Here is a 25,855-nt window from a genome sequence, read left to right as displayed (position 1 = left end):
AAATATGGATACATTTCTTAAATTAAAATCTGATAATGAAAATTAAATAGGTAATATATAAATATGGATGTGTAAGCCTCCATGTAATTTTGTTTCAATCAATGACTTGTGATTTTTCCATCACTGGATAGTTAAAGGGCTTCAGTTTATGCAACCTGAAATGATTTGGAAGCTAATGTACCTCAAAGACAATGGATCTATGAGTGCCACTGGAAAAAGATGCTAGCTACATAGAAATGACAATAATTATCCAATTTTCTGAAAGTTTTCTTAATAAGCAGATCGGAAAATTCTATTCAGGGCAAGGAATTTCAAATTCTTATTCATTTATCTAACTATTCAGATTTTTATGTATACGACTACTTAGAACTCAAATCACTTTTTAGAAATTATTCATATTAATTTCTCAGGACAAGAATGGGAGAATGCATATGAATAAATTTGGACTGTCCAAACACCAAATAGCAGGCTGAAAACTTGGCAGTTGTTCAAACTATTTGATCAGTGTGGTTTGCCAAATGGAATATTCATGGCTTCAAAGGCAGCCTTTAAAATTATTTAGATTTAGAACTGCAAAGAACTGTTTTAATGTACTAATAATATTCGTGAGTCATTTGTACCAAGTTTGTGTTAAAAACAGATAATTCTGCAAGTCATTCATTCAACTTTCTGAATAATCCATCATTAAATTCAAAATTATTTCAATCAATACAAATGCAGGGCGTTATTATGCAGACTTTCAGAGTCAAGGTATCCAGCTGTGACTAAAACTAGTATATAAATAGGAAAATCTCTGCATTGGGTTACAAAAAGTAGCAATAAAGAATTACTCTGCACCTCCTGGAGTTTTGAAGAGAAATCATGTCCTGAGGAAAGTGGTGAGATTTGTGGCAAAGCCTCTAACTAATGACAGAAACCCACCATTATCCCTTCACACAGATTCCCTCTACTAAAATGGGGATTTGTTGTCATTGAGTGGTGCAGATTACCAGCCTAACTGCTTCCTGTTTAACTTGGGTAACTCTAAACCTGTGTCTGGATTCACTGTTTCATCAGTCATTCCTCAGGGATGCCTTTTCTGCAGCACATCATAAGGTGGTATTCATGTTCATCTGATAAAATCAAAGCATTCCCCCAGAAAGGCTGGACCAAGCAAACACAGTTACCAGAAAAATAAAAAAGGAAATTTACATACAAATCACCTCATAATGTGGCTAATTTGTTGCTACTTGCAGTAAAGCTCTTAATGAGATTATACAGGATTGGACTTGCTTCCATTTGACTCCCTGAGCAGTTCTCCTTCATGCATGGTTCTGTATTTATTATATTTGATCATTTGAATTTCACATTTTGCAGTTCACAGCTTTTGCAAATATGAAAACTTGTTTTGCACTTCAAAATTTAGAGTAAGGATACATATTAATCAAAATTTTCTTCATGTGTGTATTTTACATGCATATGTTACCTCTGCACAATATGTATTATACATAATATTTATATATATTTACATGTAAAATGCATGTGTGTGGAGGGTGTACCTATAGCTATTCACATTTTTGAAGATAAAAAGAGGAGCCATAGAAAAAATTTTTGGCAAATTTAAGGAGTCTCCTGCCTCAAGCATTTTCCCAAATGTTGTAGACAGTAAGACAACACATAAAGATTGTAGGTCTGGTTGGATCATCTCCTTACAGAGTGATCCTCTAAATGGAATCTACACACAGGACCACTCAGATTTCCATGTGTTTTGAAATCACTGGAAGATCTTGTATAATTCAGCTTCTGATTAGGTCCATCCAGTGAGAGGCCTGAGTTTCCACATTCCACTTTATGCCCTCAAAGGCTGCTTGGTTTACTGGTCTACTCATTGATCCCGTGTTGAATGTCAAGGGTGCAGTCCATTAAACTACTCCCTGGAAGAACCACTTTCAATTTATGGATCTCGCTGGAAATCAGATAAGTGCTGTAACTGAAGACCAAAAACCTGAATAATTCATTGAAAATATGTATACCACTAGAAAATTCATTATATAGGAGCCTGGTTATACATTTATCCTGAAACTTAACCTTGTTAATGTAAATTCCGTCTCAGTAAGTGAAGGAAATGCTTTAAAATGAAGATATGAACTAAGTCACACCCCTGCTGTGAAAATCTGAGAGTCATATTTGAGATCAATTTTTTTTTAAAGATTTATTCATTTTTATTGGAAAGCCAGATATACAGAGAGGAGGAGAGACAGAGAGGAAGATCTTCCATCCGATGATTCACTCCCCAAGTGAGCCGCAACGGCTGGTGCTGCGCCGATCCGAAGCTGGGAACCTGGAACCTCTTCCAGGTCTCCTACACGGGTGCAGGGTCCTAAAGCTTTGGGTCGTCCTCGACTGCTTTCCCAGGCCACAAGCAGGGAGCTGGATGGGAAGTGGAGCTGCCGAGATTAGAACCGGCACCCATATGGGATCCCGGGGCTTTCAAGGCGAGGACATTTAGCCGCTAGGCCACGCCACCGGGCCCCTATTTGAGATCAATTTACTAAGACTGGATATTTTCATTAAAACCAAAAACAGCTTTTAAAAAGCAAATATATAAAAATATGTGAATTTCCAAAGGGAAAGCAGTCAGAGCTGGGAATAGACAATTTCACCATCACATAACTACTCTCTGTTCATAAGCTGAGATAATAAATAACTGGCTTAAATATCATAAAATGTTATTATGTAGTGAAACCTGAATATGTCGATTCATATGCAAGCATCCCAAAATAATCTGTAATTTACATCCAAGACACGTGTTGATTGGGAAGGTCACTGTCTGCGGTGGGTATCAGAGCATGAGATAGGTCATGCCAGCACTTATACTATTTCTTTGTATGTTTATGAGCTCCAGATTTTGAGCATGAAAAGGGGGAAGGTGGTTAATTGTAATTAGTGTAACACTTTGTAAAATGCCGCTGTCTCACCTGAGAATGTGCCTCGGGTTTCCCTCTGCACAGATTTCATTTAAATGCGTGGTGACATTATTAGCGCTCATTAAAGGTCTTCCCTGGAGTTTTCAGGGCTGAAGGAGAGAGTGGAATTCCCTATGTAGGTAAATAGTTAAAGAACCTGATTAAGGCTTATTTACTGGTACATATCAGGGACTATTGTAACAAATATTATACAAGCCGTCATTTTAATCGCTTGGTAAAACGCTGTAAAGAAATTCAAAGGGAAGGCTTCAATAATTTCAAGTCCAAGAAAAGATCAGAAAAAAAAAGATCAGAAAAAGTTGCTCACATCAGACAGAATCCCCTGTGCAAAGAAAATACTGCTCATTAATTCATATATTTTAAGAGTTATAAACTGTAAAAGTATCTGTGGGGTTTATTCCTTGGGCAAAAGACTTTCGCTTTTGTATGCATAGGCTACAGTCTTGATGTGTTATGGCAGCTGTCCTTGTTGATCTAGATACACTGTTGAGTGTTGATATGATCAGGTAGCTTTTAGGCTTTTCTGTCTGCAGATTGTGTAGCAGATATAATTTATTGAATTTCGGGTATTTAGAGTTTTCATCAATTGAATGTGAAGTGCCTTCTCCTTATTGAGCAAAATGTGAAAAGATGCTAAAAGCTTTTCAGTTTTTCTTGAAACTAAAGCCCCCATTAATCATATGTTCTCATGTTTTAACTTTTGTTTATTTGAAAGATATAAAGAGCAGATCAAGGGACAGACACACTTACACAGAGGAGGAGAGAAAGAAAAGAGAAAGAGACACCTAGACTCTGTCTAGTTTACTGATTTACTCCCCAAACAACCACTTCATATAGGATGAAGTCAGGCTCAAGCCATGGACAAGGAACCCATGCCATGGACTCCACATTGGTGGCCAGGATCCAAACACTTGAATCACCACCTGCTACCTTTCAGAAAATATGGTAGCAGAACATTTATTGCTGCTCCTCTGCTAAAATCGCTCTGCAAAAGAACAAGGCTAATTTTGTCCCGTTGGTTTTGAATAGAGCTAAACCTCCCCACCAGGACATGGGATCTGATGAGGGTCTGGCTGTGACCACGTGGTTTATAATTTAGTTTTACTCCTCAGATCCTCACTTCATATTCTATCTTACGTGATTGGTTTCCCTAAGGGGGCCAACTTGTCCCAAGCCTGTATGCCTTTACATACGCTATGACTAGTAGCTAGAGGTCCGATTTGCTCCTTTCTCTCAGATTGTTCAGTTTCACATAAAAACTCAATTTCTAGTTCCTATTTTTTAAAAGATTATCTTTATTGCAAAGTCAGATATATATATAGAGAAGAGGAGAGACAGAGAGGAAGATCTTCCATTCCATGATTCACTCTCAGTGACTGCAACGGGCTGGTGCTGCGCTGATCTGAAGCCAGGAGCCAGCAGCTCTTTCGTGTCTCCCACGTGTGTGTAGGGTCCCAAGGCTTTGTGCCATCCTCAACTGCTTTCCCAGGCTACAAGCAGGGAGGCAGGGAGTTGGATGGGAAGTGGGTCTGTCAGGATTAGAACCGGTTCCCATATGGGATCCTGGCCTGTTCAAGGCGAAGACTTTAGCTGCTAGTTCACCACACTGGGTACTGCTTCCGACTTTTTAAACTCTACACAATGGATAAGGAAGGCTGTCCCAAACAGAGTACCTAATTTTCCTGCTCTATGAGGAATGATGCCAATTTATACTTTCTCAGCATTTGCTTGGTAGCATTTACATTCCCTCACAATATAGGGCATGTTGTTTTGTTCAGAGGCTCAATATTCCCCTGTGGAACAAGGAAGAGTCAGAGAGCATGACTTTTGTGGAGACCAGGTCTGCTTTCCAAAATTATTTCTACCTTCTGTGATTTGTACAAACTATAGAATGTAAATCCATGAATCTTTCTTTTGGTCTAAATCTAATTGTCTGTAAAATCAAGCCCATGATTTCTAACTTGTGCTGGTTTGTTGGTGCCTGGTAGATGGTAGGGTTTATTAAGGATAAACTTGGGCACATTAAAATTTTATCGACTCTTTTTGAACAATTAGTAGTTCATGAATTGGGCAGCATCAGGTTGTTGGGAGAGGGCACCCAGGGAAATGTTCCGAGATGTTTGAAGAACCAAGACCAAGAAAATATTTGACTGGCTAAACATAACAGTTGCATCAACAACCCTAACTAGAGTTTAGTTGGACATTACTGATTGGTTAAGTATAAATTTTGCTCTGTCTGTTTTGAGCTGAAATTTTAGAACCCAAAATGTTGGGCCTTCTCAGTCTGTGGGCTGCCCAAGTAATTTTTTTACATGGTCGAGAAAATATTTTTTCCTTTGACCTAATCATAATACCGTACACTCTTGTAAATAAAACGTTCCTTCTTTCATTAACTATTCCCTTCTCACGGACAAACTCATCTTTTGTCTATTTCCCTAGGATCCTAACAAAACAGCTGCCATATTATAGATTCTCGGTACATGTTCATCAAAAGGGTGATTGGCTTAGACAAATGAATGTTAGGCTGACTAAAAGAATAAACAAAACTTCATTACCTGCCTTTAAAGAAAGAAAAATGTTTTCAATAAAAGGAAATTTTAAAGAAATCTCCCTTTTTGAGGGGTGAGGGGGGAGACTTCAAAGAATATTTACAGAGCAAATGCTATTTGGCTAGGGCTTCAACAAGGTAGACAGATGTGGGAAGCATGATCACCATAGTTTTACTACACAATGAATATCTTAGTAAATAATATGTGTTGCAACTTTAAAAAGATGAAATGTTTTCTAAAATTACGCACAAAAGTTAAGGCTTCCTATTTCCTGAAGAGGTCTTGGTGGTTCCATTCTTTTCAATCAGGAAAGTATTGGTGAATGCGCTTCCCATTAAGTCTACATATAATTTTATGAACTCACAGCCATAGCTTTTTCTCTCCCTTCTGTCTCACCTTTGCATTATCACATGTGTGAGACTAGTAGGGATGATGGCAGGGCGGTGGTGTAACATGTTCATTTCATCCCCCTTTGTTTTGTAATATAATAATCATATCTTAAAACCACCGCTAAAATTAATAAAGATCTTTTTTTCTAGAGTTAGAAGGATATACTTGCTTTGACAAGCTCTAACTGTTTATAGTGTCAGATAATTTTCATAATATTACAGATATGGGAAAAGGGTAGAATTAGTTTTGAGTAAAATTATGGCTTGTCTGCAGATAACACAATCAACCTTTCAAACGCAAACACCTGCTTCCAAGTGTAGTTGTTAGAAGATGAAAGCTTTATTCAAATGCTAAATCAGAAAAATGATGATCGAAGTAGAAAATCTTCTGGAGGAAAAAAAAAGAACAAGGAACAGAATTTTAGGCTTGGTTTTTCAAAGAGAGGTAGAGTTTCAGGTACCATGTGGCTGTTTATTGGTTTATTGGGTGGTCTTGATAGCGCTGACAGTCCGTAAAAACAGAGAATTGAAGTTAATGGACGGCTCTTATCATGCTGAATGGTGCCTGATCTATTTGCGGATGGAAAATCAATACTCTATTAGATTTGTCAGGAGGCCAGGGGGAAGAGAAAGCCTGCCATCCTTCCTTCATTGCCACAGCTCTACTAATTAAGCACCGCCTTAAGATGGAGGGGAGCCTAGAGAATTGAACTGGTAATGAGATTCAGCCTTGAAGTAAATGAAGCAACTTCACCATAAGGCACACTGACAGACAATTACACCTCTTTATCAATGCAACTTTCATCCAGAAATAAAAATCTCATATGGCAGTTGTAAAATAGATGGGAGACTGGAAAGAACTGTAAATTTTTCTCAGCTTGCAGTTGTACTTATAACTTCTTCATTGTTTTGACATTTGGGCTTATTTGCATTGGATGTTAGTGGTAGTAACATTTCATTTTTTCTACGAAGAAGTTCCTAGAATGTCATTCGTTGAAATGCTTAAAGGTTTCGATTAAATCTAAAACTAATTAGAGAAAAAAGGCAGCTTTCTAAATTATCTATCTATCTATCTATATATATATATACATATATTTGGAATGGAAAGGGGGACTGTTCTAAAGAATAATAATTTCTGTAGTATTTCAAATACTTCTTTTTGAAAACATTTCAGAGAAGGTCAGTTAATAGATGTGCGCTCATTCTTGCTAACCCAAAGATCAGCTTTTACTCAAGCTAGAAATTCTATGGTAGGAAGGATTGTCATACAGAACTAGAAAGTTTCCTGTTTGAATTTTCAAAAAATGGTGCAGAATTTACAAACACAGGGACTGAAGAACGGGTTTTTATTGACAATTAAATATTCTAATTGATGGATAGCTTATGATCACCGTTATTATAAACCAGTAAAATAATGTAATTCAGGAGTGACTTATAAGAAGGTAGTCCTTCGAATTAGAGGCAGTTTGTGAAGTTGCTCTGTATTACTGCTACACTAAATTGTATGCAAGAAGTAAAACTGTTATCTAATTTGAGTACATCCATATTTCTTACTATCAACATTATTAAATATGCTTTATACCCTACGGAGCAAGCATATATTTTTCTAATAAATATCTATATTCCTGTTTTATGATTTTGAAAGAAAGGGGCTGGAAAATAACATCTTTCCCTCTTTTTTTTTTGTACCTACCACTATGTACTTGACACAACTAGGATTGATTTGCTTCCATCTCTTCCATATTCTTTGATAACATTTACTAGTTTACCTTGTCTGTGAAAGCAGCAGAAGAAAATACCTGGATGTTTCTTTTCAACTCTTAAAATAATGCTATTTAATTTTATCTTCTTTTTCCTTCTATATCTCTATTACATATTTTTTCTCTGTCTTGTTCAGAGGATATTCATTTCTTCTGTCAGATTACGATCTACCTTCTTTAAGCTCTTGTTTGTTATTTCCTTATTTCTTCTGAAGTTATTGATTTTTTTCCTTCTACCCATGTTTAATAGCTTGGCTTTTTGAAATTCAAAACATATTCTAGAAACATTTAAAGTTCACTGGCAAATTAAAAATATTACACTATTTCATTCAAAGGTTTTTTTTTACTCAACTAGTCTTCATTTATTAGAACATTTATTAGACATATTGCACAAAAGTCTGTACAATGATATGGATGCATGTATTTTTTCATTATTCTGCATGACATACCTGTCAAAGCTATAGAGCTGAGTGCTCTGTACATGGTTAACCCGGTGAAGCTTCCTGGAGATGACGGCATATTAAGCATAAGTTTTTCCTTTATTTTATAATATCTGTCTGCTATAAAAATACAACATATAGCATATTCCAGATCAATACAAAAATTAAAATTAACCTAAGTAAGAATGAGGGAGTAAAATAAATATATATTTGATCAATTGTATTGTTACAGGCAAAACAGAATTACTTGTTGTTTTTCTAAGCTAGGAAAAAAGGGGAACTTTGAGGAGTTGATAACATTTGAGTGCCATGATACACATGTGTCGATTTTTGGTAATTAAAAGAAAAGTCATGATTGTGGAATTCTGCGAGTCACCAGGTTCAGATTATCTGTCTTTTGCAAAAATCATAGTGATTTTAAAATGGATAGTGTAAATTTAGGTTCAGATAAATTACATTATCAAGTGCCATTAAAAGTCAAATAATCACCTATAGTATACTTTTTTTCTTTCTTATTAATTTCTTCAATGACACATAGGTCATACAGTAGCATCATTTGCCTCAAGAAGGTTCTTGATTTTCCTTTTCATTTCTTCAGTGACACATTGGTCATTCAGTGGAATGTTATTCAACTTTATCTTGTTAATTTTTAAATTTTTCTCTGTTTTTGTTTTATGCCTTTTCATTTAAGGGGATGTATAGTAACTGTGTAATAGAGGCTGTCATATCCAGATGTGAGGATACAATGCACTGTGCATCTCTACTTCCAAATCAAAGATGGACTCCAATGAAACTTACATGTTTCTTGACAAAAGGATGCTGGACTCTCTGCCATTGTCCACACCTACAATGTCACAATACACTTAAACAGCAGAAAGGGAGAATCAAGGTGGCAAAATAGGGTAAGGACATGTTTAAACAGATGGAAAAATATTAGCCAGTGTGAAGCAGAGAGGGCACATTCCCATAATTAGGAGAGGACAGAACAACAGCAGAGGGATACCTGGAGACAGGCAGATACAGGAAGGCAGTGGACACAATGGTGTGGTGTTGCATGACTGATACCCCAACTGCATTCAGTGGTGATCCAAATTGCACTAGCAGTCAAAACAACACCAGGAACTAGGTCAGAAGGGACTTTCACCAGGAGCTCAGGAGGTGAACTCAGACAAAACTACTCATCCTGCTGGTCTGTATGATTTGACCAGGAGCAGAGATAGAGCACCAGACCCCAGATGAGCAGTGTGGGAACAGGGTGGATTTCACAAACTCAGTCTGCCCCATAGAGCTGTATCAGGTGCCATTTTGTCTAAGGAGGCAAGGGCTATGGACAGTACTGCTCATGCACTGAGCTGGGAGTGAACAATTTCTGGCTCAGTGAACTGCAGCAACGTGGCATCATACAGGTTCCACCCAAGATATGTCTGGGTAGCCTTCAGATCTGACAGCCAGCATATCAAAAACTCTAGTAGTGGCATATCAGGCACCATTTCATACAGTGTGGCAAAGAATTTAAGACTGCACGGGACAACAGTGAGCTGCACATGCACTGAGCTTGGTGAGAACTCACTGACATAACACCCAACAGGATCCGGCAAGATCAGCACCATCAACAACCTAGTTATATAAGACTCCTGGTGTCTTCCTAATCCTAGGACCTGCTCCAACTGAAAGTGGGAGAAAGGTTGTACAGATAATGGTTCGGCCTCAGCACAGCATCACAGGAGGTGGAGACTGGTGAGCCAGGAGCTGGGGTTTTGGAGACCATGGTCGAAGTGAAATATAAGAACCCAGACCTGGAACTTACTGGAGAGAGTGGCATAACTGAATGCAAACAAAGAGCCATACACCAACAGCAATAACTAAAATTGAACTGTAGACCTGTGGGTGACAGAGCTTAGAAGCCTGCCACAAGGAGAAGACTCTGCTAACCAGAAGTACAATGACCAAGAGCATAAGAAGAGACAGAGGCACAATGAATATTACCAAACACTCCCCTGCAAAGAGCAAAACCATTTGCCAACCTGAGAGTTCACAGAGGAAGACACTTGTTATAAAACTTCTCATCAACAAGAAGCATGTAAAGCAGGCATACAAGGAATTTAATGAATATGTCACACTGGAAATTAATCAAATGAAAACTGATATAGCAGAAATGAAGAACACAGTGGAGCAAATTAAAAGTACAATGGAGAGTTTCCAAAATAAAATGAAGGAGGCAGAAGAAAGAATCTCAAAATTAGAAGATACTTCCTGTCACCACGGGGAAACAACAAGAAACTGGAAACAGAGCTGGATGAGACCAAAAAAAGTATTCAAGAATTGACAGACACTATTAAAAGACCAAATATAAGAGTTATGGAAGTCTCAGAAGGTGCAGAAAGAAAAGCTGGATTTAAAAACATGTTTAATGAAATAATAAGGAAAAATTTTCCTAATCTGGAGAAGGAGTTGGGAAACAATATCCAGGAAGGGCACAGAACTCCTAATAGGGTTGACCAAAAGTGACCTTTACCAAGAAGCATGATAATCAAGCTCTCTTCAATTGAACATAAGGAAAAGATCCTTAAATGTGCATATGAAAAAAATTAACTGACATGTAAAGAAATGACAATTAAATTCATTCCTGTGAAGAGACCACTCACAGGAAACTCTACAGGTCAGAAGAGAATGGAGCGACATATTCCAGATTCTGAAATTAAAAAATTATCAGCCCAGGATAATGTACCCAGCAAAGCTTTCCTTTGTCTTTGAAAATGTAATAAAGCTCTTTCACAGCAATGAAAACTTTAAAAAATATGCTTCTTCCAAGCCAGCCCTTCATATGATACTTAGAAGTTGTTCTCTTGACAGAGAAAAGGTACAGCGCCCACCAAAACCAAAGACAAATGCGAATAACATCTCAATAAAATAACAACTGAAGACTAACTCAATGAACAACCCATTGCTAACATGACAGGACCAAATTACCACCCTTTCATAGTAACTCTGGATGTAAATGGCTTAAACTCAACCAATCAAACATCATAGATTAGTAGACTGGATTAAAAAACACAAACACCATGTATTCGTTCCCTACAGGAGATATATCCTACCCAAAAACATAGGTGGAAACTATATCTCATGGATTTTGATTTTTTTGTTAGTTTCATTTCTTCAAAACATGTTGCTCTGACTAAAGTCTTCAGTGACTCATAGATCATACAGTAGCATCATTTTCTTCATGAAGTTTGTTGATTTTTTCTTTCATTTTTCCAGCAATGCATTAGTCATTCACAAGCATGTTGTTGTTCACTGTTGTCATTCACTGTTGTTGATGTTGTTTTGTGACTCTTTATGGAATGTATAGTAACTGTGTAATGCAGACATATCTAGTGTCATGTTGTTTAACTTCATAACATTGTAAATGTCTATTTTTCTTCCTGTTGATTTTGTGTGGTGGCTTTTCATTTAAGAGGATGTATAGTAACTGTAATGGAGACTATGATATCCAGATATCAGAATAAAATGCAGTATGCAACTCTACTTCCAAACAAAGATGAACTCCCAATGAAACTTAAATGTATCTTGACAATAGGATGCTGGACTCTCTGCCATTGTCCATGCCCACAATGATGGACATATGACTGTGTATGAGGAACTATACTATAGTAATAATATAAAGGAACTCAGTGAGGGGAGAGAGCATTGGGGAGGGGATGAGGGAAATCCCAGGGCCTATGGAACTGTATCATAAAATAACAATAATAAAAAGAAGTATAATTTAAAAAATTTAAAAAGTAGACTGATGGACTTGTGACAGTTTATGAAGGACTATACTATTGTAATAATGTAGGGGAAATCAGTGCGGAGTGGAAATTAATGGTGGGGGAAGAGGAAATCTTAGAGCCTATTGAACTGTATCATAAAATAATAAAAAATAAAAATTTAAAAAGAGATAATGTAAAATTTATAAATTACAAGGTTTTTTTAGATTAGGGATTCCATTTATATATGTGGCATTATATTATAATACTTCCTTAAAAACTCAGAGTCCTTTATCCCTTATGAACTAAATCTAGAATTTTTCTATCTGATCTTTTCTCTGAATGTCTCTGGACAAAACAGCAAACATAAAAATTCCACAGCCTTGTAGCTTTAGGTGTACTCAGTAAAATATTCTGTTTTGTTTTTATAATGATTTGAGGAATATTTATACTTCAAAATCAAATACATTAAAGGCTATACATATCAGTTGGTCATACATTTAAATAAAAGCTTTTAATTTTAAGATAAGTATAGATACGCAAGCAATTGTAAGAAATAACGTAAGGAAAATAAACATTAGTCCTCTCCAGAAAACAGAACCAGTAGTGTGGATGGACAGAAAAATAGATAAGAAGACAGATAGATGGTAAACAGGAGGAAGACACAACTGATTACGAAATTTGACTTACATGATTATGGAATCTGAGCTTTTTCTTACTATGCCCTTAGCAAGCTGGAGAACCATCAGGGCACAAGACAGCCTGACTCTGAAGGCTTGAAAAGTAGGAACTCTGATGTCTGAGGGGCAAGAGAAAATGCAGATTCCAGCTCAAGGAGAGAAAGAGATTGCTCGCTCGCTCTTTCTTTTCTTTCTTTCCTTCCTTCCTTCCTTCCTTCCTTCCTTCCTTCCTTCCTTCCTTCCTTCTTTTCTTTCTTTCTTTCTTTCCTTTCTTTCTTTCTCTTTCTTTCTTTCTTTTGACTTTTTTTCTTTTCTTTCTTTTTCCTTTTTTTTTCATTCATTCATTTTTTTTTCTGTGCAGACCTTCAGTGGATTAGATGACATGTATGAGAGCAAGTTGTTTACTCTGCTGGTTTAAATGTCTTCAAGCAGAACCCTGGCACATACACTCCCAGAAATAATGTTTTACTGTGTATATCTGTATTCCTTACCTGATAAAGTTGACACACAGAGTTGAACATCATAGATACCATGTTATCATGTGTCCCGCAATGATAGCATAGTGATGAACTCTGCTATTGTATCACAACCAGGATATTAGCACTGATACAGTCGATGTAAAGGACAGGTACTCCACTGTGGGTTTCTTTCAAGTTGCTCTTTGTCAGCTATTTTCCATCAACTTTTATCTAAATTGTGTGGCAACGCATCTTCATTTTTCTAACCTTTTGTCACTTCAAATCTGCTGGAGAAATGGTATTATATCGTAAGCAAGTTTGGGGGTTTGTAGGTTTTACTTAGTCTAGTTCTCTGGATATTCCCCCAGGTAATTCTTACCTTGCATTGCTGGACTTTTCAGATTTTGAAAAATCGCTATACCTTAGTTTTTTAACCATTCACCTCTTCAAAGATGCTTTGACTGCTTTGAGATTTTGTATTAGCTATCATAAATTGATTGTATAATTCTTGTACACATGTTTGTGGAAACATAAATATTTATTTCTTTTGACAAATCTTCAACAGTTCAGTTCTGAACTATACAATTGTTGATTGTTTGACTTTTAAATCAGCTGCCATATTGTTTTTAGCTGTGGATTTACCACTGTTTTTCTAAAAAAAGTAAAATGTTTGTTGAAGATTTATTTATTTACTTGAAAATCACAGTGACAGGAGAGGGATGGGAAGACAGAGTGAGAGGGAGAGTGGGCTAGCAGGACAGCTGCTCCTCTTCCTAAATAGCTTCAGTAGATCTTGCCAGGCACAAGCCAAGAACCAGGAACTCCATGCAGGTGGGAAGAGAAGGATTTGCACCTGTTTTCTCAGGTGCACTTAGCAGGGAGATAGACCAGAAGTGCAATGGTGGGGACTCAATGCTGTGATAGGCGGTACCTGCATAGCAAGCAGTAGCTTAAATTGCTGACACAATACAGGCCCCATTATACATTCCTAGCAGCCACTTACCTGTGATCCAGTTCTTGTGCACCTTGCACAGTGTGTGCCATTCTGACGCTTGTATTATAGCCCAGAGCCATTGTGATAAGATTAGTGGTCTTTCCTTTTCATTTGTGTTTTCCTAATGGATGATAATGTAGAACAAATATTCAAGGGCTTCTTTGCTACTGTAACTCGTGTTTAGGAAAATGGACCTTCATGCCTTTTGTATATTTTCTAAATAGAGCAATCTACTTCCTAAGATTTCTTTGAATTTGTGCGCTCTAAATTTTAAGGTTTCTTCAGACATGTGATTTACATATATTTTCTCCCAATTTGTGGTTTGGCTATATCTGGGTGTTGCAGCTTTTGCAAAGGATTACACAAAGAAGAAGGTTGAGGAGCTCCTGAGTTAATGAATGATTGAGACATCTTTGTCCCTACCACTTCAATAACTCATTTTGCTAGGTTACCTACTCATTCCTTTTCTTGCATATACTGACATCTTTATATTATAGAAAAAGCAGTCTTAGTACTGAATACATTTATGTATTTCAAATATATTAAAAATAGTCACAATAAAATTCAAAGAGCTTTTGTGTAGTTTTACACTAAATATTGCAAATGAAGTATACACTGAGTAGTTTTACTAAGGTTTTTTTCTTTGCCTAACTATGGAATTAGCTTCCTTTTTTGAAAAGAACTTTTTGAAAAAAATTAATTTGAGAAATCAAAACTATTAATAGCATAATATAAATATAATACAGTGGGATATTGTTATCTGAAAGAGAATGGCTTACAACTATAAGATAGCATTATATATAATATATATATGTGTATATTATATTATATATATATATATATATATATATCCATCCTGCCAGGGGGCTTTTTCAAAAATGACAAGCTTCCTTATGTAACATTACAAAAGAACTTTCCCCTTGTAATGACATTCAGGCTTCTATTGATTGTACATCATTTCTGTGCAGAACTTTCTACTTTGGCTACAGCTATCTTTGAAAAGTCACTGTTACATGCTGCATAGTGACTGTTAGGCTCTTCACAGTTGTTATCAGTTTTTCTTGCTCTCTGCCTGACTTAGAAGGATCCCATCATTGACAATGCACATTTTATCCAATCATCAATTTTTTTTTATCAACATTTGAACTCCAACTGTCAGACATTTTCTGCCTTCTGTTTTAATGCTTTTTTTCCATCATATACCTTACAACTTCAAAGAGAAATTTACACACTATAAAAAATAGTTTAACCATTTTTATTTTGCTTGGATAAATTTTAGCTTCTAGAGAAAGAAGCTAAAATACATATACCTTTTTCTTAGAAGATTTATTTTTATTTTTATTAGAAAGTCATATATGCAGAGAGAAGGAGAGATGAGAGACAGAGAGGAAGATCTTCTTTGTGTTTATTCACTCCCCAAGTGGCCACAATGGCTGGGAACTGAGCCAATCCGAAGCCAGGAGCCTCTTCCGGATCTTCCGTGCAATGCAGGGTCACAAAGCTTTGGGCTGTCTTTGACTGCTTTCCTTGGCCACAAGCAGGGTGTTGGATGGGAGGTAGGGCCGCTGGGATATGGACTGGTACCCATATGGGATCTTGGTGCGTGCAGGGCGAGGAGTTTAGTCACTAGGCTACCACACTGGGCCCTCATATCTACCTTTCTACAAATAGTATGGTAAGTAAAGATGTGAGAATATTTTGAGTATCTTAAGATTCTTTTCAATGTTATGTTATTGTTGATCTTGAAGACCAAATCCTTGGAATTTAATTTTAAGGGCGTATGTTAATGCCATAGCATCTTGTCCAAAATAAAATCAGAAGATGTCCACAAATTCTTACATCATGTCCTTTATGGGTTTTTTAATACAGAAGTGTTCATTAGCAACTCAAATAGATATTAAAGAAAACAGCAGAGAGCTGAAATGCTGTCTTCCTAGCATCCTGTGGCATGCACACAGTTTTTCTTTTTCTTTTATTTTTTTTCGTTTCAGAGCCTTGTTGCTTGATTTGTCATTTTTAGACACGAACATTCTGCTTGTGCATACTTCCCCAGATTTGCTGAAGCTCAGAACTACAGATTTCACTTGGGTGGCTTCACCTTAGTGCACACTCCCCTAACCTGCAATTATTGAATTCTGTGTTCTGTTGGGGACTGTGCTGCGTTTCCCTGTGGATTTGCTCTTGCTTTTCCACAACTCTACCTTTCAAAGGAAACTAATCACCGCCTTCTGTTTGGTTACTGACAGTTCTGGGCTTCTATCTTTCTGGCTGTCTTACACGGATATTTATTTCCACTTTTTTCAATAAGGTTATACGTTATTCCAGTTATTACTCACATGTCACACCTCGCAAAAGTGCAAAACTCTGATGTCAGTGGTGGCAAAGTGCTTCTTATTCCTTACTGACTCTTCCATTTTAAATACATCATAAAATATTATTAATGATATCATATGATAACATAATCATATGTGACATTCTTAATTTAATAGTCAATTAACAATTGCTGATTGTAATCCCAAGTAAAAGACATAGCTCACTGTGTAGGTCTCTAGAAAACATTCCAACACATGAAAAAAAAAGAAAAACGATTAACCATAAACCAAAATGTTTGCTTGAAACACAGTGTCAGAATATGCTATTTTGACTAAGAAATTCCTTTTCCAATATTTTGGCTCCTTGTGTAAATTATCAGAAGAAATATTTCAGTTTTTCAATATATTTGACCATATATACATACAGCTTTAGAACATTTTCTTTTAAATCAGGGAGACCTGGGATAAAATGTGGATGAGTTAAACAAATTTAAAGCACTAAGCAAGAAATACGTCATTCCAGAGAACCATCTTTCTCTGTCTTTTGGTAAATAGTTACTGTTGCTTTTAAAGGTCAGATTCAGAAATACCTAAGGCAAGTATTGCAAAAGCACCTAGGGCCAGTCCCTCCTGAAGCTGCGTGGATGCCAACCAGCACTGCAGAGCCTTAACTTTCTCTCATGAATCATGCTGCTGCTTTCATTTTTGTATTATCATTTTAATGTAAGAAAAAGTTGAGTTGAGATTGCATAATTTCCAAAGCTTTTCTGTTGCTTAATTTTTATAGCTATTCTCCCGTAGTCTGGTTAGTGAACCATGAAGTATGCAGAGATGGGGAATGGAACGAGATTTGTGGGCTGGACAGCTCAGTCCCCAAGGAAGGCAGGAGTTGCTTCTGTGCTTGGATCAGTCACATGAAAGAATGCAGAGTAAACCCTTACAGTTGTTTCAGGGAAAACTGAAACTTGGATTTTTACATGAATTCTTCTCTATCATTTTTCTCCTCTATCTATATTTAATGTTCACATTTCATTCATGATTTTTAAAGATGTACTTTATTTTTATTCAAAAAAGCAGAGTTATAGATCTTCCATCTGATGATTCACTCCCAGAATGGCCAGTGCTCAGCTATTCCTCAGCAAGGAGCCAGGAGCTTCTGCCTAGTCTCCTATGCGGATGCAGGGTGCCAAACTTGAGTCAGTCTCAGTTGGTTCCCAAAGTCATAAGCAGGCAGCTGGATGGGGAAGTGCAGCAGTTGACTAAGGAACTGGAACCCCATCAGGGTGCCGGCAGTGTAGACAGAAGCTTAGCTAACTACCAGAAGGCACCAGCCTCTATTCATGTGATTTTTAAATCTAGTATGATCAAATAAAATAAGCCACAAATATATGTACCTAAACATAAATACATACATAAATGGGTCCAACCCAACAATTTCAGTAGTGAATTAGTAGATGAAAGATTCTCTTTATCTAACTTTGCCTTCCAAATAAAATAGTTAAATCATTTTAAATACATATGTATGTATTCATATACGCATATGAATCTTCACATGAAAAGGAGATGGCATACCTAAAATGGTCTATTTTTGTCAAGGTCAAAGTTACAAACCTACTTTAATGAATACATATATGGGAACCTCTTGGGAAAGGAACACAGAGCAATAATGAATACAAGGGATGTACAATGGCAATTTCATTTGTTGGGGAACAGAGAAGATTGAACCATTAGGCATAAGTTATTAGATCATGTGCCTAATGGTCTAAATAGAGGATACCTAAATATTATTGTATTATTAATCAAATGAGAACCAATCAATTGAAAGCCAGACATGAACTTAGCAAGAGAATATCATTAAACAAGGGATAATTCCTATGCATGTTAAGTCTTCTTTAAAAATACAATACACTGAGCTAAATACATTGACTCTTGGATCTTCTAGAATAATCAATTCTGGAATAAGAAATTTTCAATCTCTGCTCTAACAGAAGGACCCATCTAGCAAGATGACTCTGTGGGTAAGAACTTGTTACTTAAAACACACAATAATTCAACAGAATAACTCAAGAAATGTCACAGTGATGGCATTGTGGTGTGGCACGCTTAGCTGCACCAGTGAAGTGGGCATCCCACATCGCCACCGGTCTGAGTTCTGGCTATTGCACTTCCCATCCGGCTCCAAGCTAATGTGTCTTAGAAGGCACTGGAAGATGGTCTAAGACCATAATTCTCTGTACCTACATTGCAGACCCATGTTAAGCTCCTGGCTTCTGATGTCAGCCTGGTCCAACCCCAACCATTTTGGTAGTGAATCAGTAGATGAAAGATTCTTTCTCTCTGACTCTGCCTTCCAAATAAAATAATTAACTGATTCAAATAAAATCATTGCCCAATTGTAATACCTGAACAGTTGCAAAAATTAATATACAGGCAATTGGCACTGGGTCATGAGTTAGGTAAAGCACTATTGGCTCCAAATAATTTTTGGAATATTAAGCATAAAAACTGATACTTGCTGAATAAGTAGATTATAGATGGAACTTCACATGTTTCACTTCAACCTTCATGTTAACATTCACTTAATGTTAACATCATATGGATATTGAATATCATATGGATATTTAAATGGAAAATAGACACACAGAAGATGGAATCATTTCAACCTTTTTCTTTCTTCACTTTAATGTCTATAGACTTAAAAATTGTATGCTTCAATTTTGTTATCAATATAAAAGCAAATTCAGAAATTAGAGTTAGAAATTCATGGATAAAGATATTACAGTAATTTTGAGAGAACTTGCTATTATTGCTAATATTTCACATTATTGTTATAATTTTCATTTTTGTCTTAGACTGCATGTCATTTCAATGGTATTTCCTAATAAACTCTATTCTGCTCATTATTCAAGAGATCAATGATCAAATGAATTGCTCAGATCAGATGCAGACTGTATTTTATGTCTTCAGTTGTATTGAAAGGCCTTTTGAAATGGCATTTGTTACTTCTGTTTCTTTATTAAAATTATGAATTCAGAATATCTGATTAATTTGATTAGAGATTGCTTAATATATAAGCCAATAGCCTCACAGTTTAAAGTGTTTTGGAACAAAATGTAAATATGAACTATTTTACTTGGGATCTCCAATTGATTAATCATGAACTTTCATGGTAAGTATCCAATAAATAGTCATGGAGCAAATGAGTTAATGTCAACTGGTTATAAACCACAAGCTTTTATGACTAATTAAGAAGCATGGGTATAAATTCTTTATAAAATAGAAATGGTATATTATATATAAAGCCACATGGATATGGTATTCTCTGTAATTTCTCTATTTCCCATTTTCAAAGAATATTAACATCATATCAGAATGAGAGCATTTTTATTTTATGTTCTGTAGCATGTGACTTTTTCTTTACTTGGAAAGATTGTACTAAAGGTTTTGCAATCATTATTGCCCTGACAGTAATTGTCAGAAATGCTTTGCTGTTTCAGATCTACTCATCGAATTAATTAGCTTAAGTTTTAGATAGCGAAACAGTTGCTACTGAGAATCCACTTCTTGAGTTGGTCTTACAATTTATCAGTTGTGTGACCACTAAACTTCACTGAGTCTTGATTTAATGTGGTCACAAATATCACATACGTCATAGATCTCTTGTATTGATTCAGTAAAACAATTTTGTATAGATCTTTGGATAGTGTCTAACACTTGGGGAGAAATCTTTTAAACACCATTTCATGGCTTGATTAGTTCATTGCAAAGTTTTCATTTATGAGTGCCTGGACAGAAGTGATTCAAAGTAAGTCTTAAAAGTAAAAAAAATTGAGGGATATATATCAAACATTTTGCTAGTCACACTAGAATTCTCTGGAAATCAAGATTTATAATTTTGTCACAGGCAAAATGTAGCTGTCATAAGGCAGTTGTAGGGGCTGCCCTAATAAAGATAGCTTCTCATTTTATTAGAGACTATCTTCTCTAATTTGTCTTCCTCTGTTTGATTTTTAGATAGCAATACAATGGTTAGCTAAAAATGCCCAACATGTTAAATGGAAGTAATCTTGTTTAATACAAATATGTTTTTAAATTACCTTGGTTTAGGCTGCAGCACTGTTGTTAAGGTTTTGAGCAGGCTTGTTTCTATGCCATGTGATCCAGCCTCCGTGTGTTTCCTGGCTGGTTTTACCCAGGAGGCTTTGAGAATTTTGGAAGTATTTAGTCACTTCAGTTCCTAGAAACACAGCTTGTAGTAGCAAGCATATGTTATAAATATTAAGAAAGAGAATTTGTGCAATTCATTAAAATATAAATCTGTGAATATCAACTTAAAGCCATAATCATATGATTGAAGTTGTAAAAATGATCTCCTTTCTTTATGCATAATCGCCAGTTTTAAAATCTCATTTAAACAATTTTAAAACTCCCAGGACTGTTCTAAATATTGCAAAGTAGATGCTTCATACTAGCTTAACTGATGCTTCATTCAAAAAGCCTTTATGTTTCAACTGAACCAAGTCACAGAAATAATTAGTCTGTCAAAAGAAACAAAAACCAAAATAACATTCTTTCTACTTACTGTTTCCAGTAAGCTGCATTGTTTACATGGCCATCTGCATTATCTACAAGGCATTGTTGGATTTTCTTCCTCAAGAAATTATTCTGAAAATGCATCCCCTAATTTAGTATTCATTTTTGTTTCATCTTGAAGTATCCTACCTAGGATAAATTCTAGATGATTTTCCCATCCTCCCCCCAAACGACTAGGAGCTTTGTGTTTAAAATTCTAGATCCTTCACAGTCCTTAGTCTCAGAACTATCTTACAGAGTAGTAGACACCATGTTCCTTTTAAGGCAAGTAAACCATGCTGGTGTTGCTAGTACTTTCTAAAGGGAAGGACACTGAGGCTCAGAGTGTATAGAGCATATATTCAGAACGTTGGTATGAGCATCCATGCTATCTCTAAGGGGCTATTTGAATGCCCTACCCTTGAGGTCCCAAGTAAAATAGGTCATATTTTCATTTTGTTCCAAAATATTTTAAAATGTGAGGCTATTGGCTTATATATTAAGCAATCCCTAATCAAATTAATCAGCTACTCTGAATTCATTATTTTGATAAAGAAACAGAAGTAACGAATGGCATTTTACAAGACCTTTCAATACAACTGAAGACATAAAATATAATGTGACTAGTAGGTCTTGTAACAGAATGTTTTCAATATTGTACTTCATGTTCTAGGCTAGATGTCTTCTTGAAACTCTTAGGGTTTGCAGTAAAATATAATTGTTTTAGAAAATCTAACACTTGCCTGTTCCCTACCTAGAAGCAAAATGACTGTAGCATTATCAAACATCAAATAATGTAATAATTATCAAGGTTAGTCAAGAAGTTAGCTTACATTTACCTGTTCTGTGATGGATTTATATTCTAATGTTGCATACTACTCCTTGTATTGTTACTGTGCCTTCTGATTCATTTAGGTGAGCAAACTTTTTGTAGCTCAGAAAGTTTCATGTGTTTCATTGCAGTCATTGGGTATGTTTCAAACTTTGGGATTCGAAGGAGTTAACTTAAACTGATATAAATCTAGCCCATAGTTTTAAACTAAAGTAATGTTTACTCTGACAAAGGTTGAAACATCACAATTACTTCACATCTAAGCTCTAAAGCTCAAGTATTCCAATCGGAGTTTCTAGCTGAACTCACCACCTGCTTGGTTAGAAAGGTTATAACTATGTAATGTTTTGTTATCTAGATTTCAACAAAGAGAAACCTTTAAGTGCCAGGCAATACTTGGGACACCTGATTACTTTTACCTCTTATCAGGAACCTCTAGATTAACCCCTACTGCTGTTGTTCCTCAAGACCCCTTTTCGGGCCCGGCTGTGTGGCCTAGCGGCTAAAAGTACTCGCCCTGAATGTGCCGGGATCCCATATGGGCGCCGGTTCTAATCCCGGCAGCTCCACTTCCCATCCAGCTCCCTGTTTGTGGCCTGGGAAAGCAGTTGAGGATGGCCCAAAGCCTTGGGTTCCTGCACCCGCATGGGAGACCTGGAGGAGGTTCCAGGTTTCTGGCTTCGGATTGGCGCAGCACCGGCCGTTGTGGCTCACTTGGGGAGTGAATCATCGGATGGAAGCTCTTCCTCTCTGTCTCTCCTCCTCTATATATATCCGCTTTTCCAATAAAAATAATAAATCTGAAAAAAAAGACCCCTTTTCAGCATGAAGAAGCTAGAGGGGCCATCACCCCTTGTCCCTAACAGCAGTTGGGATCCATTCCTCTGTTTGGGAATGTGATGATAGGCAGGTAGTGTCTCTGGTTGCTAGTGAAGTTATCTTGTCTATGTTGACCATTCAGGGATAGTGAAGAATCAATGGCCAAAGTACAAGAAGGCCTAACTAAGAGAAAAAGAGAACTCAAGCCACGTTTTCAAAAGGGCTTTTGATAACTAACCCCTCCTTCCATCCCTGTGTCATCCACTCAAATGTAATTTTTTTTTCTAATCAAACTGCTAACCAGTTTCTTTTTCAGGACTTGGAGCGTCTCTCCATCTCGCATTCCTCACACCAGGTTGCAACCACTGAGAAAATAACTTCACTCAAACTCCACTTGAAAAAGCCATAGAGAACAACACCCCTTTTCCATTGTATATAACAAAAGGGAGGAATGTAAGGAGTTATTCAAACATCCCTCCCTGGACCCAACACCATCTCTTCCTCCTCACAACTCAGGAAACTCGCGCTGGTCTATCTGTCCACCAATTAGATGTAACCCAGCATTTCACCTGAGAATCCCACCCAGTCAGTCAATCTCTCCCAGCCAGTCCCCCAACCACACCCACTGACCAATCATCCTTAGGCAAAGATCTGTGACAGTCTCAGGAAACAATCCCCTGGGGCCTGCCCTCAATCCCTCCCAATCCCAGCCCCCCACACCTTGTGGATTCATCTGAATGACATAAAAGGCTCCCCAGATGCCTGCTCTTTCTCTCTATCCCCTCTTTTTCTCATGGCTCTCCCAACCCCTCCACCTGGTTCCTGCCCCACTGGAACAAACCTCCTAAAATACCTCGTTGTGTCTGGTGTTTTTCTGCTCATGGTGAAAGAACTTGGCTGTGAGAATTAGCTGTGCGGAATAATGTAATGACTTTAAATGCGTTAAATAACTAACGTTATCTGGTTAGTGAAGGATTACACTGATATGAAAAAAGATGTTCCATGATTGGGGACTGTTTCCTTTATAAATACTTATATTTTGATTCTATGTACTTGCAAATTAAAATCAAAGACAGTAGAGTATGGTCAATGGAGTAGTACTTTGCAGGTAGATTTGAGTTCAAGTTCTGTATGGCTGCTTCCCAACTCAGTAACTTTGGAAAGTGAATAATCAGTTGGATAACTACAGTACTTGGTGAAGCCAAATGTCATATAGTTACATTCAAACAATAGCCTTTATCATTGTAAAAATTGAACATGTGGGAAAGTAGGAGTGAACATGTGGGAAAGTCAGACCCTGAGCCTGGTTGGTCATGTTATGGACTGCCGCAAAATTAATACAAACAAGTTTGAGCCTGGATTTTATTTTCCTCATCCGTTAAACCTTATATTACACTGTGTTGTAAAATTAACATACTACGAAGTCATTCATGAAAAAGACATTGAGTCCTTAAGCATCAAAGAACTCTGAGATATGAAGTTACCTGAGGAATCCAGGATCCAAGAAATGAAAAGTATACATATTATCTGGAAATAGGTGACCCGGAAAAAGGTATTAGAGTTAGCTTAATGAAGCTTCAAGATATTTTTAGAGCCTAGTTTTCACAATAAAAAAGGAAATGCTCTAAGGTTTGGAGATTTGGGATTGCAACTTATCAATTTTCAGGGCATCCTTGAATATGTCACTTAATTTCTTTGATAAATGACAGGTGGCTGTGGTTACCCACTTTATCAAGTTGATATTTGTCTATCCAATGTATGCATTAGAGTTTCAACATATATTTCATTATGTAGTAATTTTACACTTGATGTTTTGAAGTAAGCAGGGAAAATTTTTCCATACAGAATTGTGCATGTACTGCCCACTTCGTAAGATGGTAGAATTGAAACCTGGTAGAATAACAAACCTCTGGAAAGATTAGTGTAAAAAAAATTAACCTATTAATTCTCAAAGTTTAAAACCTCCATGGAACTTGCAGAACATATTTTCATAAAGGCTACATACAAGGGCTTTAAAAAGGTGATTTTTTTCTCAAATATGAGGCATATTTTCTTGGCCATAATCACTACCACTATCATTATCAACATTGCTATCATCTCACATTTATTCCAGTTCTAAAACCAACACTATGAATTATATAACATAAGATTTTTTGGATACATAGACCAAAATAGCATTTAAAAATATATTTTCATCAACCATAAGATTGAATGTTAATTTTAGACTGTAATAGTAACTCAGTGTGTTGGCCTCAAATATTTTTAGATAATGGCAACTGAAATAGAAGGTGGTTCAGGCATATTGATACTAAACCTCATTTTCATGCTGAATGACTTTTATTTATTCATTCTTTGTCACTTAATAGAGTTAAGAGAGTGATAGTTTTGTTTTTGCTTGTTTGTTTTGTTTTTAATTTGCTTTTGTTTTGGGGGTTGTTTTGGAGAGGCAAGTGGAGTCTAGGGGGTACATTGCGATACAGGGAGGACAAGCCAGAGAAGCTGGTCTGCTGGTTAGCATATTCCATCTGCTTTTACAAGGACAGGGAACCAGGAGGCTGCAGAAACCCTGACTGGGTGGACTAGAAGTGCCAGTGCAAGACATTGGGCTATGGCTGGGGCTGTAAAAGGTACTGCACTGCAGGAAATGCTGCTGGTTCTTTGAGCTGCTGGCTAGGACTGTAGGTTGTCTGAGTGGGCTCTTAGTGAAGGGGTGCAGGAGAGGACTCTGACTAGACACCTAGACATCACTAGAATGGCCTTGGAATAGCTAGTACTCTGGGAGCTCTGTTAAAGCTGCTGCTGACCCCACATTGCAGCAAGCTGTAAGCACTTGGGGTCCAAACCTCTGTTTGGCTCTGTCGGGCATCATCAGGTTGCCTGGGCGCTGTGTCCTCCAGCACTCCCCTGTATGCTGAGGAGGTGAGTTCCTGTGTGAACTGCCAGGTTCTGCTCATACTAGTATCCTCTGCTTCTTCAGCCTCCATTTTCCTTCCTCATGTTAAAGCTTTCTTGAGGTGTGGTGCCTTTCTTCCCACAAGACCAGTAGCTTCTCCTGCAACATTAGAATTTGTGCCTTAGTCTCCTCTAGGGACATTCTCTCTTTCATTGCCATTTTCCTTCCTTCATCTTGTGTTCTGTCATCTTGTGCACCTCTTCTTCCTCCTGTGCTTGCTCTCCAGCTCCATCATAATGTGCTATTGGAGGGCTCTGGCCAAAGCAGTGGAGAGCTTGGGGTGCTCCAGGAGCAACTCCATGGTGCCCATGGCAACGCTCAGGCCACAGGTATTGAGCTGTTCCATTAACATTCAGACTTGCGATGGGGCCGCCTTCTCCATGCT

At 37.0% G+C, this 25,855-nt stretch overlaps 1 protein-coding gene and 1 pseudogene across 1 annotated transcript in view; one reads left to right on the top strand and one right to left on the bottom strand.

The window, feature by feature from the left end:
* Nucleotides 1-25,771, bottom strand: part of LOC118758854 (G protein pathway suppressor 2-like) — a 29,895-nt pseudogene extending 4,124 nt beyond the window's left edge.
* Nucleotides 1-25,855, top strand: part of NLGN1 (neuroligin 1) — a 691,248-nt gene that overhangs the window by 500,214 nt on the left and 165,179 nt on the right. The window lies entirely within an intron of this gene.

This window comes from Ochotona princeps, chromosome 3, assembly GCF_030435755.1.
Source record: "Ochotona princeps isolate mOchPri1 chromosome 3, mOchPri1.hap1, whole genome shotgun sequence".
NCBI classification, from domain to species: Eukaryota; Metazoa; Chordata; class Mammalia; order Lagomorpha; family Ochotonidae; genus Ochotona; species Ochotona princeps.
This window is presented reverse-complemented; position numbering and strand designations above follow the sequence as displayed.